The sequence below is a fragment of the Hevea brasiliensis genome, unplaced genomic scaffold (genome assembly GCF_030052815.1).
Source record: "Hevea brasiliensis isolate MT/VB/25A 57/8 unplaced genomic scaffold, ASM3005281v1 Scaf327, whole genome shotgun sequence".
Classification (NCBI taxonomy): Eukaryota; Viridiplantae; Streptophyta; class Magnoliopsida; order Malpighiales; family Euphorbiaceae; genus Hevea; species Hevea brasiliensis.
The window spans coordinates 35,133-52,698 of NW_026614837.1; positions in this window are offsets into that span (position 1 = coordinate 35,133).

Genomic DNA, 17,566 nt, shown 5'->3' on the forward strand with positions numbered 1-17,566 from the left:
TCTAATGATGATGACTGGATTATCGACTCTGGGGCCACAGATCACGTCATTTTGACACCGGTGACTTCTCCAAAAGGACACCACTAGGGTGAACCTGTATTATTAATGCCAATGAAGTTGCACATCCAGTCACTGGGGCTGGAGTTGTATCAATATCACCATTTTTGTCCTTATCTCATACTCTTTTGGTTCCATCTTTATCAAATAAATTGATGTCAGTGAGTCAAATTACTAAAGAACTAAATTGTGTGGTACTAATGTATCCAAAACTTTGTCTTATATAGGATATTCTCAGCAAGGAGATAATTGGGCGTGGTACTAAGAGGGGGGCTATACTGCTTAGATGACTTCAGTCCAGGTCGAGCCAATAATGTCAGTAGCAAAGAAGGACAAATATGGCTTTGGCATCGTCCCTTGGGGCATCCATCATTCGGTTATTTACAACATTTATTTCCATATTTGTTTTCCCATTTACAGAATAAAGACTTGAGATGTGAAACATGTATTTTGGCAAAGAATCATAGAGTTTGTTATCCACCAAGTTTGAATAAAAATAGTACTCCTTTCTCCTTAATACATTCTGATGTTTGGGGACCTTCCCCAATAACTACTCCCTCTAATTATCGTTGGTTTGTGATCTTTGTCGATGATTGTACACGCATGACATGGCTTTACCTAATAAAGATTAAAGATGAAGTGTTTTCCATTTTTCAAGCATTTCATACTATGGTACAGACCCAATTTTCAGCCAACATACAGGTTCTTTGATCAGATAATGGAGGAGAGTTTATCAATAACAAATTCCAAGCTTATTTTCAACAACATGGTCTTCTTCATGAGACATCATGCCCACAAACTCTACAGCAAAATGGCATTGCGGAGAGGAAAAATCGCCATGTATTAGAGACTGCACGAGCACTACTTCTTGGTACGAATGTACCTAATCGCCACTAGGATGATGCAGTCACAACTGCTATTTATTTACTAAATCGGATGCCTTACAAAGTCTTAAATTTCAAAACTCCATTGTAGGTGTTGTCCACCCATGTTTCTTTGCCGTCAGTTCTTATGCTTCTTCCTTGAGTTTTCGGCTGTGTTGCTTTTGTCCATCTTCATAAAAACCAATGGACTAAGCTAGATCCCTGTGCCATTCTGTGTTTTTGGGCTACGGATTACATAAAAAAGGATATAGGTGCTTTGATCCTATAACAAATCATACTTATACCTCTATGGATGTGACATTCCTAGAATCTGAGCCATTCTTCCAAAACAGAATATCTAACTCAGCTCTTCAGGGGGAGTCTACAGTTGAACAGCCGAGTTGGTTTCAAGGAGGTGAGACAAGTTGGTTTCCAGGAGGTGAGGTAATAACAGGAGTTAAAATTGACAATGGGGAAATAGCACTAGAAAATGAGAAACTTGGAGATGTACTTGATAGAGAAGAATCTGACAATAGAGACAACGATGAACAACTTACCAGTGGAGAGCATGCTACACCAATTACACTCCAATCTGATAATGAAGTGAATGTCACACCCCCTCTCACTCCGGTACCTGAAGGATCTCCTCCTACTGAGAATATTCATGAAGTAAGCTCTCCTATTACTCATCCTCATACTAACAACTTGGATACTTCTATCTATGTTCTGCCTTTTAGGAAAAATCGTGAAAAACCACCAAAGAGATACTCCCCTGATGAGCAAGAAAGAAAGACAAGATATCCAATTGCCAATTATGTGTCCACTCAAAAGCTACCCAAGCCTATCAAGACGTTTATGCAAGCATTGTCCTCTTATCATATTCCAAGCAGTATTGAAGAAGCTCTGACTAACCCAAATTGGGTAAAAGCAATTAAGGAGGAGCTGAAGGCCTTGCAGAAAAATAACACCTGGAAGCTAGTTCCACTACTAGAAGGAAAAAAACTAGTGGTATGTAAGTGGGTGTTTTCTATAAAATACAAGGCTGACGGATCGATTGACAGGTATAAGGCAAGGCTTGTGGCAAAGGGATTCTGTAACATCCTCACTTTAGCTAGTCCGTACAGTCTAATGTTCCGGTGACCAATGTCGGTCCGGGCAGCTAGAATGTTTGAAATTATAAATAGACTATAGTGAGGAGTTATAATGAAACTAAATAATGTTCATAACAACCAAGGAAAAATTTTAGAAACGAAATACATTAAGGTTAAACGAGCCGAAACACTAAGGATGAGTAACCTGAAGGGGAAGTGACGGTGAAGGCCGTTAGTAACCCTAGACCCGGGGGAAAAATTATAAAATAATTATTGGGACTCCAAAGAAGGGTTATTGAGGTTCTTATGGCATTAGAATGCCAAGAAAATGCTTAGAAAAATTTTTCAATCGGTACAGACAATTTTGGCTCGTTAAGCCAAACGGAGGGCATTTTGGTCATTTCGTCTTTAGAGATAATTTTTGGCTAACTTGTCTAGTTAAATAAATAATTTATATAATATAAAATATGAATAAATATTGTTAAAAATTTAATTGCAATTAAATAGACAAGAAAAGATGAGAAAATGAAAGAAAATGGCATTATGACATCATAAGGACGTCATTAAAATTTGCCCAACCAATCCAATGTGGACACATGGCATAACTTTATTTAAAAGAGATAAAATGGGCTGAAAAATGAAATGAAATCAGAACCTTCTCTCTTCTTCTTCTCCTTGCCGTGACCTATCCACCATAACCACCATTAGCAAGCTTTTTCAAGCTTGATTTCACTAGCTTATACACCACAAAACCCTAACCTAGCAACACAAAAAAGTATTCTTGCATCTTAGTGATTCTTTTGGGAGCAAAAAGAAAAGGAAAATAAGAACCCTAGCAAGTGGGGAAACTTCACTCCATAAAGGTTAGTGACCTAACCTTAGTTTTCACCTTAAATTCATGTTAAGGACTATGTATGAGTGCAAATTATAAAGAGAATTTGTTGAATACCATTTGTATGCCAACCTATGATTTTTGGCAGCCTTAGTTAGGGCAAGATTGTGATGATTTTAATGAAGTTAAAAGAGTAGTATGGCTACCATAATATGCATCTTGTAAGTGAAGTGATGAAATGCAATGATAATGCATGGTTTTATAATGTTGAGTTAGGGTCTGGGGTGAAAAAATGAGACTTTGACTATGTGATGATGGAAGTAGGTTTTAATGGTCAATTAGTGACCATTTGGTTTGGTTTGAATAAAAAATGAAGTGAATTGTATAGTGGGATTTGAGGTTGGTGTGGCTGCCCATGGTGACCTGCAGGACTGGACATGAGTCCAGCAGGTTTGGGCAGCAATAACTTGAATTGTAGAGGTTCAATTGGTACAAGCCAATTGGATGTGAAACTAGACACATAATGGCACAACTTTGGTGAAGAAACTATGCCCAGAAAACCAAACCAAGTTGACCAAAAGTTTGCCCTAATCCAGGTGACCTGCATTCTGCCTGGGCAAAATGACCAAATGAATAGTGTTTAGTCATTTGCCCATAACACAGTGTAGAAAGGTCCAATTGACCTGAAATTTTACCAAAAACAAGCTGAGATATAGATCTACAACTTTCATGAAGAAACCTAACCCAAATTATGACCAGAACATATTCAAAAAGTGAGTTGCAGTCATTATTCCTAACACTGTAGATTTGGTCAGTCCAGAAATTCTGGAAAAATTTCAATCCGGCTAGTTGTGGTTTTTGAGCCATAACTTAAGCTACAAAACTCCAAATAGAGTGATTCAAAAAAGGAAATGCAACTAGACAAAATAAGGAACAACTTTCATGTTGAATATTTTGCCAAAATCCCACTGCAAAAATGACCAATGGAACAGTAAAGACAAAGCATAAAAATTGAAAATTCTGCCCAATTAACATTAAGCTTAGAAATGGTATTGGCAACCAATACCAACAAATTTTGAATGCAAAATGTGGTATGTTGGGAGTATTAAAACCAATGTACCTATTGTCTATGCAAAAGTCAACATTTTAGTTGACTAATGAAATGAATAGTAGCATTCAAACTTGAAATTCAAAAATTGTAAAAAATTTAAAAGTGTAATATGCCCTAGTATACCTAACAAGATTGGTTTGGATAGCTTGGCATGCCAATAGGGTTCTGTTAGCAGTACTGCATATGGCTTCATGCCATTCCGTGTTTCATGGATTTCCATGCCATTCTATGATATAATAGCCTTTGGCTATGATATTGAGTTGTTACACTCGGGTTTTATCCCTGAAAATTATTACAGCTTATTAGCTATTCTGTTGCACACCGGGAGACACAATGTGACCGATGGTGCGATGGTCTGAGGTACTTAGTACCCAGTGCCAGTTTACCCGTTTATCCAGTCCAGTCGACTAGTATGGGTTACTCGGGCAATGATAATAAACTTTACCAAATTTTAATCAAATAATACTGCAATAAATATCAGAAATTAAGTCTACCAAAAAAAATGTAAATATACATTCTGCATACTTATTTTTATTTTATTTTATATTGTCACCACTAAGCAAAATTGCTTAGCGCGTCGCTTTTGCCATGCGCAGGTACTGGAGACCTAGCTGGGGAGAACATTAGACAGGGTGAGCCTTCAGAGCTGCATCCGGAGTCCAGAGTCACCTCACCTATGCAGTGCATATGATAGGACATTAGGATTTTGGGTAGCATTTTTTATTTTGTATTAGTTTTGGGATTGTAACTATAAACTCTTGAAATTATTTGATGATGTAAATATATGAAATTTCATATTATTGAAATTTTCTATATATTATGTTGAGAAATATTTATGAATGTGCTTCCAGTAATGAAGTGAAAAGAAAATTTTCTGAAATAGTGTTGTGATTTGAGATTGAGATTTTCAGATTGACTTGAAATGTGTATAATGGAGTTTGGATTTGGAAATTATATTGGAAGTGTTTTTAAACAGGTTCAGAAGAACTGTTTTCTAATTCTGGTACACTCTGCCGGATTTTCTATAAAATTTGCGGAAAAATTCAGATTTATCAAAAATTGAAAATAAATGAATTAAAAGGGATAAATTGTAATTGAAACATGAATTGGTGCTCCGGCACACTAAGTGGCATATCTTGCTCGGCTACATTGTAGACGGGTAAGGGGTGTCACAGATTCACACAAACATATGGTGTAGATTACTCTGAGACATTCTCCTCGATTGTCAAACTGAATACTGTTAGAGTGTTATTGTCTCTTGCAGCAAATTTGGACTGGCCTTTACATCAACTTGATGTGTAGAATGCCTTTCTCCATGGTGATCTTGAAGAAGAAGTCTACATGGACATTCCACTCGGCTATATAGTCTCTCTAGAAACCAAATTTGTATGCAAATTGGAAAAGGCACTATATGGACTAAAACAGTTCCCTCGGGCATGGTTTGGTCGATTCATCTCTGCTATGAAAAAATATGGCTATTATCAAACTAATTCAGCTCACACACTTTTCCTAAAGCATAGACAAGGAAAGGTAACTGCTTTACTTGTTTACGCTGACGACATGATTATCACAGGAGATGATGTTGAGGAAATCTCCAAATTACAAGAGCAATTGTCTGCTGAATTCAAAATGAAGGACTTAGGTGGGCTTAAATATTTTCTAGGGATAGAGGTGGCAAGATTGAAAGGAGGCATATTTCTTTCTCAAAGAAAATATGTGTTAGATTTCTTAGCAGAAGTAGGACTGGTGGATTGCAAACCAGCAGATACTCCAATTGTTCAAAATCATGGACTTGGGTTATGTTCTAATCAAGCACCAGCTGACAAAGGAAGATACCAAAGACTAGTAGGTAAGCTAATTTATTTGTCACATATTCGCCCTAACATTGTATATGCTGTGAGCATAGTAAGTCAGTTCATGCACTGTCCGAGGGAGAATCATATGGATGCAATTTTTCAGATTTTACACTATCAAAATGTTCACCAAGAATGGTCATCTAAATATTGAAGGTTATACGGATGCGGATTGGGTAGGGAATGTCATGGATCAAAAATCAACCTCAGGATATTTCACTTTCGTGGGAGGAAATTTGGTTACATGGAGAAGCAAGAAACAAAACGTGGTGGTGTTGTTAAGTGCTGAAGCTGAATTCAGAGGTATGGCTAAAGGACTATGTGAGCTTCTCTGGCTTTGGAAACTATTAACAGATATTGGTTTTTGTCCTAGTTCTGAAATGAGTTTATTCTGTGACAACAAGGCTGCCATTGATATATCTCACAACCCCGTTCAACATGATCGCACAAAGCATGTTGAAGTAGATAGGCATTTCATAAAACAGAACCTTGATGAGAAAATCATTCAATTTCCATTTGTCAGATCAGAAGACCAGCTGGCAGATGCACTCACTAAGGCAGTGTCCAGTAAAAAATTTCATGACTCACTTGACAAGTTAGGTGTTAGAGATATCTTTGCACCAACTTGAGAGGGAGTGTTGGCATGAGTCATCAGAATTAATGTATATAGAAACTACAGCTGTAGAGATTCCTTGGTTTTCAAGGACATGCTTAAATTTAGCCTTACATCTTGTATAGCCATATATATCTTCTTAAACTCTCTCTTTGTACCTGTATATATTGGATATAAATGATGAATGAAATGTAGATCTGATTGCTATCTTTAATAGTAACACATTTTCATAATTGTTGAAATAAGTTCAATGCTTAAGAAACATAATGCATAAAGAAAATAAACCCATTTAATGCAAGGAAATATGCAAAACATTATAAATGGGAAACTAGTTGTGCACAAACCTCTTTGTTGACTTAGTTTACTCCAATTTTCGTTTTTTCTTCGAAGATCTCTTTCCAACTGAAACACATAAATTTAAAGTACTTCAGTATCTATTCAATCCATTTCCAATAATTAATTCCAATAATTTCTTTGCAGACTTATCCTACTCATTACGGTTTTTAAATTCGATCCTTTACATTTTTGTGTATGGTGACACTATTTATGGCACTATTCAAGTCAAAATATTGACTTTTTCATACTTAAGGGGTATGTTAATTCTGATGACACTCACATACCACATTTTGAGTGTCAAATTGGTTGGCATTGGTTGCCATTTCAATTTCTAAGCTTCCTAAGAGACATTGTAAATTTTCAGTTTTAGGTCACTGTATTCTACTGTTCCATTAGTCTAGTTACTGTAGGAATTTGGCTAAATGTCCATCATCAAAGTTGTTCCTTATTGTCTTAGCTTTAATTCTGTTTTTGAATCACTCCATTTGGAGTTTTGTAGCTCAAGTTATGCCTATTTTTCTAAGGCTGGCCAGATTGGTTACAATCTAGAATTCTGGGCAAATTCTTGGTTCTGGCAGTTTTGGTGACCCAAATTTGGGTGACAATTCGACTTGATTATTGACAGAATTTGGGCTGGTGTTCTTCATGAAAGTTGTAGTACTATGTCATAGCTTTCTAATGGTTCAAAAATCAGGTCATTTGGACCTTCCTAGGCTAAGTTATGGCAATTGTTCATTTGGTCATTTCTGTATAGTGGCAGTGTGCCAAATCCAGGTTTGACCTAATTGTTCACTAACTTAAAGTCATTTTCAGGGCAGGGTTTCTACATGAAAATGGTGGCATTATGTGTCTACTTTTATTTCCAATTGGCCTCACACCAATTGGAGTGGCAGATTTACAGTTTGGTCCTCTAAGTGGACCAAGGTCTGGCTGTTCAAATTTAGACCCTTACCAATCCGAATTTGGTTTCACTTCCCACCATTCTAACACACCCTAATTGGTTTCAATTGACCACTTTGAGTCTCAATTAGGTTAATTTGTCTCAATTTCAAAAATCTCTAATTTTTTCCCACTTTCTAAGTGCCATAAACCCTAATTTCACAATTTGTACAAATCATTCAAATTAAAGCTTACAAACTACTTCCACCTACTTAATTAAGCCTAATTACATGTTCAATTTAAATAAATATCATCATACCCTAAGGGACTATGGCTGGCCGAAATTGGCACCTTCACCATCAAGCATGATTTTCTTAAATTTTCATGTTATCTCAACTTCTTCACACTTAAATGCATCAAATGTATAAGGAGAAAGCTTGGAGCTAACTTACCTCACTTGATCACTTTGAACTTCCAATTCTCCAATTTTTCTTTAATTTCACTTCTCCCAATCTCTTTCTTGAAGCTTAATTTGAAGACTGCTACAAGTTTTGTAAGGAATTTATGGGGTAATTTAAGGGTATAAAAGCTCAAAGTGAGCTTTAATGGAGGACTAAGGAAAGAAAGAGATGAGAGAGAGAGAGAGAGGTGCATTTCGGCAAGGAAGAGGAAGAAAAATGGGAAGTAAAAATTTTGTTTTAATTGGTCACTTTATGTTGTTATTATCCCAAAATTTAGAAAATTAAAATTATGGATTAATGATGTCATGCTTAGGTCACACTAGTGATGTCATAATTCTTATTTTAATTTCCTTTTCTTTTCCTTTGTTTTTCCATAACTTCTTCAATTTAATTCTATATTTTAAAATTTTAATTTCTCACATTTTATTGGACAGTTAGGCCAAGAGTCATCTCTAAGGGTGAATTGACCAATTTGCCCCTCGACGGTCTAATCCGGTTTACCAATAATTCTGTATTTCTTCCGAAACCCTGATTTAATTATTTGATCTATTTTTCAACTCTTTTCTGTGGTTTTCTCATTTTCACTAGCTTCACAATAATTCTTAGGACTATGGTGTCACAATACCCCGTACGAAATTAAGATTTTGACTGATCTCACAGTCACTTCCCGATGCGGTCACCCATCGCTGTGACCCCCGGCTCATTTAACCTTTTATGTTCTATTTTTCTGATCTGTATTTACCCTTCTGGTAATCACTATTAATTTTTATTCAAGCCTTTTCTGGGTGACTTAAATATGATTCTAATCCTCTTAATTGTCCGGACCGACACCGGTTATCGGAACAATGATTTGCATAAGACTATGTATGTAGGGGTGTTATAGATCAACAGAATCACTTGAAGAGCGGGATGATGACGCCATCTGCTTCATCATATGCTTAATCTCCTCCTGCATAGAATGAAACTGCTCTTCACTCTATTTTCTGAGGTGTGATACCTCCTCTTTAACGCATTGCTGGAGAATTTACTCTTGATTTTCCCTCATGTGCATGATCTCCTCCTCAAGCACACTAATGTGCTCGATCTCCTCCTCAAGCACACTAATGTGCTCATCAGCAACATGATCTATCACTGTAGCTATCCTGCGTGAAGTGGCAGAGCTGCTGAATGAGTCTAGGTACAAAGTTGAAGCATGAGAGCCCAAACCGTAAACGCGCCACTTCTTCTCTCCACCCTCAATAGCCAAGTATAGGCAATTCACATTGACTGAAATCTCCTCTAAATCGTCATCTTGTGAGTTCAAAGTAGCATCAGTTGTAGCAACCGCCACCATAGCCTCCATTGGATCTTGCATATAATTATTAGAGTTAATAATTAATTACAAGTAATAATGAAATTAGGAAAATGAAATTTAAAAATTTCAGTATATAAATTTAATAATTAAGAAAATTTCTACAAAGTATCGTCTGTAACAGGACATATCATACCTACTAATGAATGCAAAATAATGCTCCTGCATATAAAATAATACTTCCAATATCCTCCTTATACCATCCATAACATTTATGCACAAACACAAGCACTTCTAAAACATTAACAATATAGCTCAATTTATAATAGTTAATCAACAATATTACATTGAATCATATTACTCTTACATTAATTTTGGAAATGAAATATAAATATTAATACAAATAACAATAAATGTGAAAAATTAAATATATACAACAATTTAAAATCTTAATAATTAACAAAATTTCGACAGAGTATCATTTGTACAAAAACATGTCGTACTTGTCATAAAGGCAAAAAAATGTTTATGCTATTAAAATAATACTTCTAATATTCTCCTTATACCACCCAAAACTACATAATTTACTCGCAAACCCAAGCACTTCTAAAACATTCATAAGATACAGATAATAGTAAAAATGAAATAAAATTTAATAATAAAATTTAATAACAATAACAATATAATATATTCATAATAATCCAAATGAAAAAAAAAAATAAAAGTTAATTAATGAATTTAAAAGTGGAATGCAATACCATTTTCAAACTGTGCTCCAGAGTAGACATAGAATCACTAGTATGCTTGCTTAAACCAGTGCCTAGACTACCAGTCTCGCTACACCTATTTTGAGCAACGATACAGGATTTGGCAATCCACTCTGGAGTGGACCAGTGTGCCATCCAGCTATCCCATACATCTTGTGCAACACCTGTAGGTTTTGTTCCTTTCTTCCGCCGAGTGTACAATTTCTTATTATACAGGAAAGATGCCACTTTATGCCAAGTATCTTTAATTATGCCATCATCAATTGCATTCCATTGATATTTTTTCTAAAAAATAAATATTTTGATTATTAAAATAATTATATGAATAACAGTAAGTTTATATATATATTTGTTAGAAATAAATAACACTTACCATAAATTCTGTAACACCCCTATTTGCACAGCTTGGCATATGTTACTGTTCCGATGATCGGTACCGGTCCGGACAATTAAGAGGACTAGAACTATGTTTAAGACAACTAGAAAAGCCCTGATTGAAAATAAATAGATGGAAAAGTAAAAATAAGAAAAACAGAACATAAAAGGTTAAATGAGCCGGGAGTCATAGCGATGGGTGACCTTCCTGGGAAGTGACTGCGAGGTCAGTCTAAACTCAAATTTTGAACTGTAAAATATGACGCCGCGGTCCTTAGGACTATTGCAAACATAGTGGAAAAGAGAAAATCATAGAAAATAATTTTTAAGCAGGTCAAATAAATAGGTCAGGGATCCGGAAGAAATATCGAATAACTTCTAAACCGGATTGAACTAGCGAGGGCAATTTGGTCAATTCACCCCTAGAGCTGATTCCAGACCTAACTGTCTAATAAAATTGGAGAAAAGAAAATTTCGGGATCAAGAATTAAATTAAAGAACTAATGAAAAAATAAATGCAAAAGAAAAAGAAAATTGAAAAAGTTTATTACATCACCTTTATGACATCATCATGATGTCAAAACTAATTTTAATTTTCCTACATAAATTGACCAAGTCAAAAGCAATTTTAAAAGACATAAAATACCTAAAAAAAGAAAAGAAAAATCATTTTCTTCTTCTTCCACCCAAGTGTGCCGCCCCTCCTTTCTCTTAAATCACCATTGTAGCACCACTATGAAAGCTTGAGTTTAAGCTTTCTTTCAACCACTTAAACCCACTTTGACCCCAAAATAATCCATAAAAACTTGTTAGATCAACTTGAGAAAGCTTTAGAGGAAGGAAAGAAAAGAAGAAAAGGAAGAAATTGAGGAGTTGAACATCAAAGTTAAGGTTAGTAGTTTAAATTGAAAATTTGATGTTTAATGTTTATGTTTTTAGTGTAAATAACATAGACCTTAACTTAAAAATTAAAAGAAAACTATTATGGGGAACCAAATAGAAATTTCAGCCAGCTAGGATTAGAGTTTGAAATGAATGAGTTTAATGGTTTTGAATGATTATTTGGGATGAATTAAGTGTATAGATGTTGATTATGTACTTTAAATTCATTAATTGAATGAATTGTGTAAGTTAGGGTTCTTGGCACTTAAGGTTTGGGAGAAAAATTGTAAAAAATGGTCAATGGATGTAAATGACCTTATTTTAGTTGAAAAATGGTCAATTGTGACCATTTGTGGTGTGTATGAATTGTTGGAACCAAGTTCCAATTCGGATTGGTGAGGGTCAATCTGTAGGCAGCTTGACCTAGGTCCATTTCAGGGACCAAAACTGAAAATTTACCAACCCAATTGGTGTGAGGCCAATTGGGAATGAAACTAGACACAAAATGGCACACTTTTCATTTTGGAATCATGCCCAGAAAATGACCATAACTTAGTGAACAATTAGGCCAAATCCGGATTAGGGCACACTGACCTATACAAAAATGACCAAATGAACAGTAGTTACGTAAATGACCATAACTTGATCTAGGAAGGTCCAAATGACCTAAATTTTTACCAGTAGAAAGCTGAGACATAGACCTACAACTTTCATGAAGAAATAAAACCCAAATTTTGACCATAACCTGTTTGAAAATCCACCTGTAGTCAACACACCAAAACTGCCAGAACCAAGAAAGTGCCCAGAATTCTGGGTTTGAACTAATCCGGCCAGTCTTAGGAAAATGGCCATATCTTGGGCTAAAAAACTCTAAATGGAGTGATTCAAAAAGGGAATTAAAGCTAAGACAGTAAGGAATAACTTTGATGAAGGAAAGTTAGCCAAATTTTCACTATAAACATACCAATGGAACAGTACAAACAAGTAACCCAAAACTGAAATTTTGAGATTTAACGCTAATAGGCTTTGAATTGAATTTGGCAATCAATGCCAACAAAAATATGACTCAAAATGTGGTATGTGGGTGTAATTAGAATTAGCATATCTAATTAGTATGAAAAACTCAATATTTTGACCAAATGGTCAAATGAATAGTAATCACAATTACACTAAGTACAAAGGACTCAATTTTATGGGGTAAATTAAGTGTATAAAATTTAATCATTGAATTTATTAATTAGAAATAAATTGAATAGATATTGAAACACTCTAGTTATGTGTTTTAGTGGGAAAGGAGCTCTCCAAGGAAGGAGGAGGAATGGAGCCAAGACAAGTCTAGATAAGAGGTTTGTGCACAACTAACTCTTTTATTATTTTTCCCTTCCATATTGATTTGAATAAATTTATTGTATGATTTATGATTTTTGTTGTGTTGAGAATTTTAACTTGTTGAATGAAATTGTATATATTAAATGTAAATTTTCTTATGCATTTAAGGATTTATTGCATGGGTTTGAGGATTATAAATTTTAAGTTTGATGTGTTGCCAACCTTGAGCATGAATTTATAATAATTAAATATGTTAATAGTTTGTAAACACTTTTGTAAATAGAAATTGTTTTGAATATAATTTGAAACCACAGTTGACATGGCAATATGTTTTGAATTTCTCATTAGCTTGTCTAGTGAGATATCTTCTCTACTAGATGGGGTGAGTTCCTTCCTCTCTGGCTTGCCAGTTGGGGAAGAGTTTGGATGAATACTCATATATACTAGCTAGTCTTTGTTCCTCCCTTTTAGCCTCGATTATTGGGAGAGTTTGAAATGTCGTAGTGTACAACATGGCATCTATTATGAATTTTGGGTCATGGGTTCAACTGTGTGAATTGTTGGCAACGCCCTTTAAATTATGCATGGTTTGATAAATTGTGGTTGAAATAAATAATTTGTTAGTGATTCAAAATATTTTTGTATTGTTTCGGGATTTAAAAGAAATATAGATAAATAAGTACTATTTGATTAAAATGTTATTCAAATAAATAATTTGCATGAATGAAAATATTGATTTCTGAATGTTATGAATTTTGAAGAATTTAGAAATTTTAAATTTTTATTTGTTATGAATTGTCAAAGCATAACTTGTATTAAGTTTTAAATTATTAGTTTGTGCACCACTGAGTTCACCACTCAGCGATAGCTTTATATGCTGTCGCAGATGAAAGAAAATATAGAGCAGCTGAGCGAGGTTACTGAAAGACACAATGAGACTATCTTCGGGTATATCATAGGTATACCCTTGTACATTAGATTTTGATGTAATTCTATAATTATATGTATATAATTTTATTTGAGCAATTGTATCAACTCTTTTGTAATACACTTTTGGAATGTAATCAAATACAAATTATTGTAATATTATTTTGAGATTTTTTTGTACTTATAAAGTTTTGTACTATTAAATTTTTAATGCTCCCATGAATGTAAATATTAATTTTGTTACCTTAATGAGATGTTTCAATATTTGATTTAATTTAAACGGTGTATTGAGTTGCTTGTGCTGATTTGTGAAATAAAATTGAATAATGGAGTTGTAGTTGAGAAATATATTGGAAGTGTCTTTCTTTTTAGGTTTTGAAGAACTATTTTCTCAAAATATAGACGGCACTCTGCCAAAATTTTTGTAAAAATTGCTGAGATTTTAAATATCTAAAAATTTAATTTATGTTTGGACTTTAAATAAAGGTTTTTAATATCTAAAAAAAATTTACCCACCAATTTAAAAATGAACGAAAATTGTTTTAAAATCCCTTGTAGTATATTTAATGGGTTACCGGTAGGCGAAGTACGATAATTCATTAGGTGTACTACGGGAGCATGTTACATCTTACAAGGAGTAGGGTGTGACAAATTCCTACCAATAAAAGTCATGAGTAGATGGAGAGACATCCTTCCATGTGCAACTAGTAGCATCTTATCGCTCCCTGAAGGTGCCCATGATATGGGTCAAGATAGTATGACCATTAGGAATGAACCTAAAAAGAAAAAGACTAAAAATTAACATTTTCCATCATATTTAAAACTGAATCCCTTGAATTGTTTATGTTAAGAAATAAGACATATAAAGTAAAATAATTTTACTTACTTTCCTATTACAACTCTGATCATAATCCGGTTAGATGGGTATGAGCCAAGAGTAGAACTAATAAAAGCATCTAGAGTTCCAAGAAATAATGCTAACAAACTACTTATATGTCTAGGTGTCAAGCTAGGAAAACCACCTTCGTCTGTCATTTCTGTCGCAAGGTGTTTTGCGGTCGCTTGAGCGAACCCTCATCGAAGTGGGAAAGAGTGAGGAGTCGCCACCTTAGTTTTGAGGGAAACTAAAGAAAACCATTTGTGAAAATAGATTGAAATGAAACCACTTCAAGACAGAGATTCTAGGTTCGGGGTCCGTAAACGGGTGGGGAAGGTGTTAGCACCCCACCTCGTCCCTCAATAAGGGCAAGTAGATTTAACTTCGCGTTCTTCATAAATTAGTTAGGAGGGCTTGGATGGAAATGTTAATCCTTTTGTCAAAAGGAAATTTTAATTTTTCACTAAATTCGGATCACCAAGATACATAAGTAAATGAGATAACCTTAGTGAGTTACTGTTGTATGTTAATTTTATTTGAAAGGAATATTTTATTAAAATTTAATTTAAGAATCGGATAAGAACTCTTCTCCGAACTCTTTAATATTTATTAAAATTCTGAGTTGAGACCGGATAAGAACTCTCCTCCGATCTCTATTTAATATTTATTAAAATTTTGATTTGAGACCGGATAAGAACTCTCCTCCGATCTTTATTTAATATTTATTAAAATTTTGAATTGAGACCGGATAAGAACTCTCCTCCGATCTCTATTAAGTATTTATTAAAATTTTGAATTGAGACCGGATAAGAACTCTCCTCCGATCTCTATTAAGTATTTATTAAAATTTTGAATTGAGACCGGATAAGAACTCTCCTCCGATCTCTTCGAAATTTGATCACAGCTATATATCTTAAGAGCCTAAGTTTAAGAGTTCTAGTATTTAAAGATGCCAAGGGTCGTAATAAGGCTTCCTTTAACTTATTGGTACTTTGTGACTAAATAAGGGATGCCGGACTGAATTTTACCGACCTCCCATGTGGTCGCCTTACCAGTATTCCCTCTGTTCCATTTTACTCATCTGAGATTTGATCTTTATTCCGTCTTATGGTGTTATGCCGGCCTATCTTCTACGTCAGCCTAGTGATTCAATTTAGCTATTTCCCCTGACGTGTTATTTAGACCCTCTTTTTTCAAAGAGACCCCTAAAATACAGTTACCTATTTTTATCCTAACCACTTATATATTATTCAGGACTAGATGACTTGCGTTCCAAAATAATAAAGATCAACAAAAATATGATTTGGCCGACGCAGAAGCCAACTGAAGCACGACCTACCTTTGCATTTTCAAGTGTGATATGACCTTAAAGAAAATAACATGCATGAAAAAGAAAAAAAGGAATTACGTAAAATAAGAACTAAATAAAATGGCAATATGAACACTGACCTGTAAGAAGTCGGATCTAGTGAGCTAACTACAGAATCACAGAACGTAATAAAATCGCAAGTTGGTAGCCAGGAGACTAAGGTCCGCCTTGGAACAAAGAGTACTTCACTAAATGCAATCGAGTCAGAATTATACCCGAGTTTAAATGAGATTGAACATGGACGACGGAAATAAAAATACAGATAACCAGGAACTGAAAAATGGGAATGCTACTGGATAATGAACGAGCTGAAAATGAAAAGTTCCAGTGTTCAAAATCTTTTAAGAAAACACTTCAGGAAACTGGTTCCAAAAGCTCTTCTTATGAAAGCAGAGTAATAATCTGAATTAAATTTCAGAGTTCTTCCACTATAGTAACAACCTTCTTTTTTTTTCGTCCCCTTGAACAGTTTTCATGCAAGTATTTATAGGAACCGGGTGCTCTCCATGAAGGGTCAAGATCTATTTTGAGGGAGATGGAGGGTCAGGATTCCAAAGGACATGATCGGATGCTTGAGAATTAAAGTGAATCAAAATGAACGGCCGAGATCATTCTCAGGATACTTGTCCTTTTCTTCTTCTAATCTGACGGTCCGAAACTTCGTTGACCTGGACGATCCAAGGGCTGGGAATAAAAGGCGCCGGTCTTGTCGTCTTCTCTCTTGATCCAAGGGTTCCGGGTTCGTCCTTACAAGTGAGATCAACGGTGGAGATTGGGATGTACAGGACTGTCATGACATACCCTGGCACCTGTCAGCATTGCGGGCGATTCTTAGGCGTGCGGTGGAGATCTCGTCTGCAACGCTTTAACTACCTCGGCTCTGATTCTGACGACGGTTATTTGGGATTTGTCTTATTCTTTTTGCCTTCCGATCCCTCCCCCTTTTCGATCTTCTTGACACGCTCCTATTCCGATCTCTCATGCTGATCTCCCATCTTCCGATCTCTATTATTCCGATCCCTTAATCAGCTCTGTCCGGTCAAAGCATTAATTCCTCTCGATTCCCGAAGCGTCCGCTTCGTTTTCTGCTTAGCAATAAATGCCCGTTTTCCCCTATATATACCCCTGACGAAAGAGACTTTCCTTCATCCGATTTTCCTCTCTTCCTTCTTACTTTCCAGTTCTAGCTGCTCCGGCGGTCGTTCCGGCCATGATTGTGGTTTTTGATCCCTTTCTGATAGACTTCTTTGTTCCTCGACTGAAAATTTACGATCCTGGTGATCGCATAACCTTGTCTGATGATGGTGAGAGAACTGGACCAATTAACCGATCTGGATCGCGGATCTCGATCGTGTCGATCCCGAATCGTTCCACCGGCATAATCGGCGAACCGATTTTGGCCGAGCAAATTGCTGATGTTCCGCCGACCCTTGGCGGTTGCTCTTCCGAGTTTATTCGGCTTCTCACCACATTGGGTGTTCCGACAGCGGCTTTCCTCCACATTGGGTGTTCCGACAGCGGGTTAAGCTCTGGTCGGCGACACCCTTTGGATCAGTCACAATGTTGACTATTGACACAGGCCTCTTTAGATAGGATGTTCCGCTGATCTTTTAGAGATCGGCCTTTTGATGTAATCAGATCTCTAATGTATTC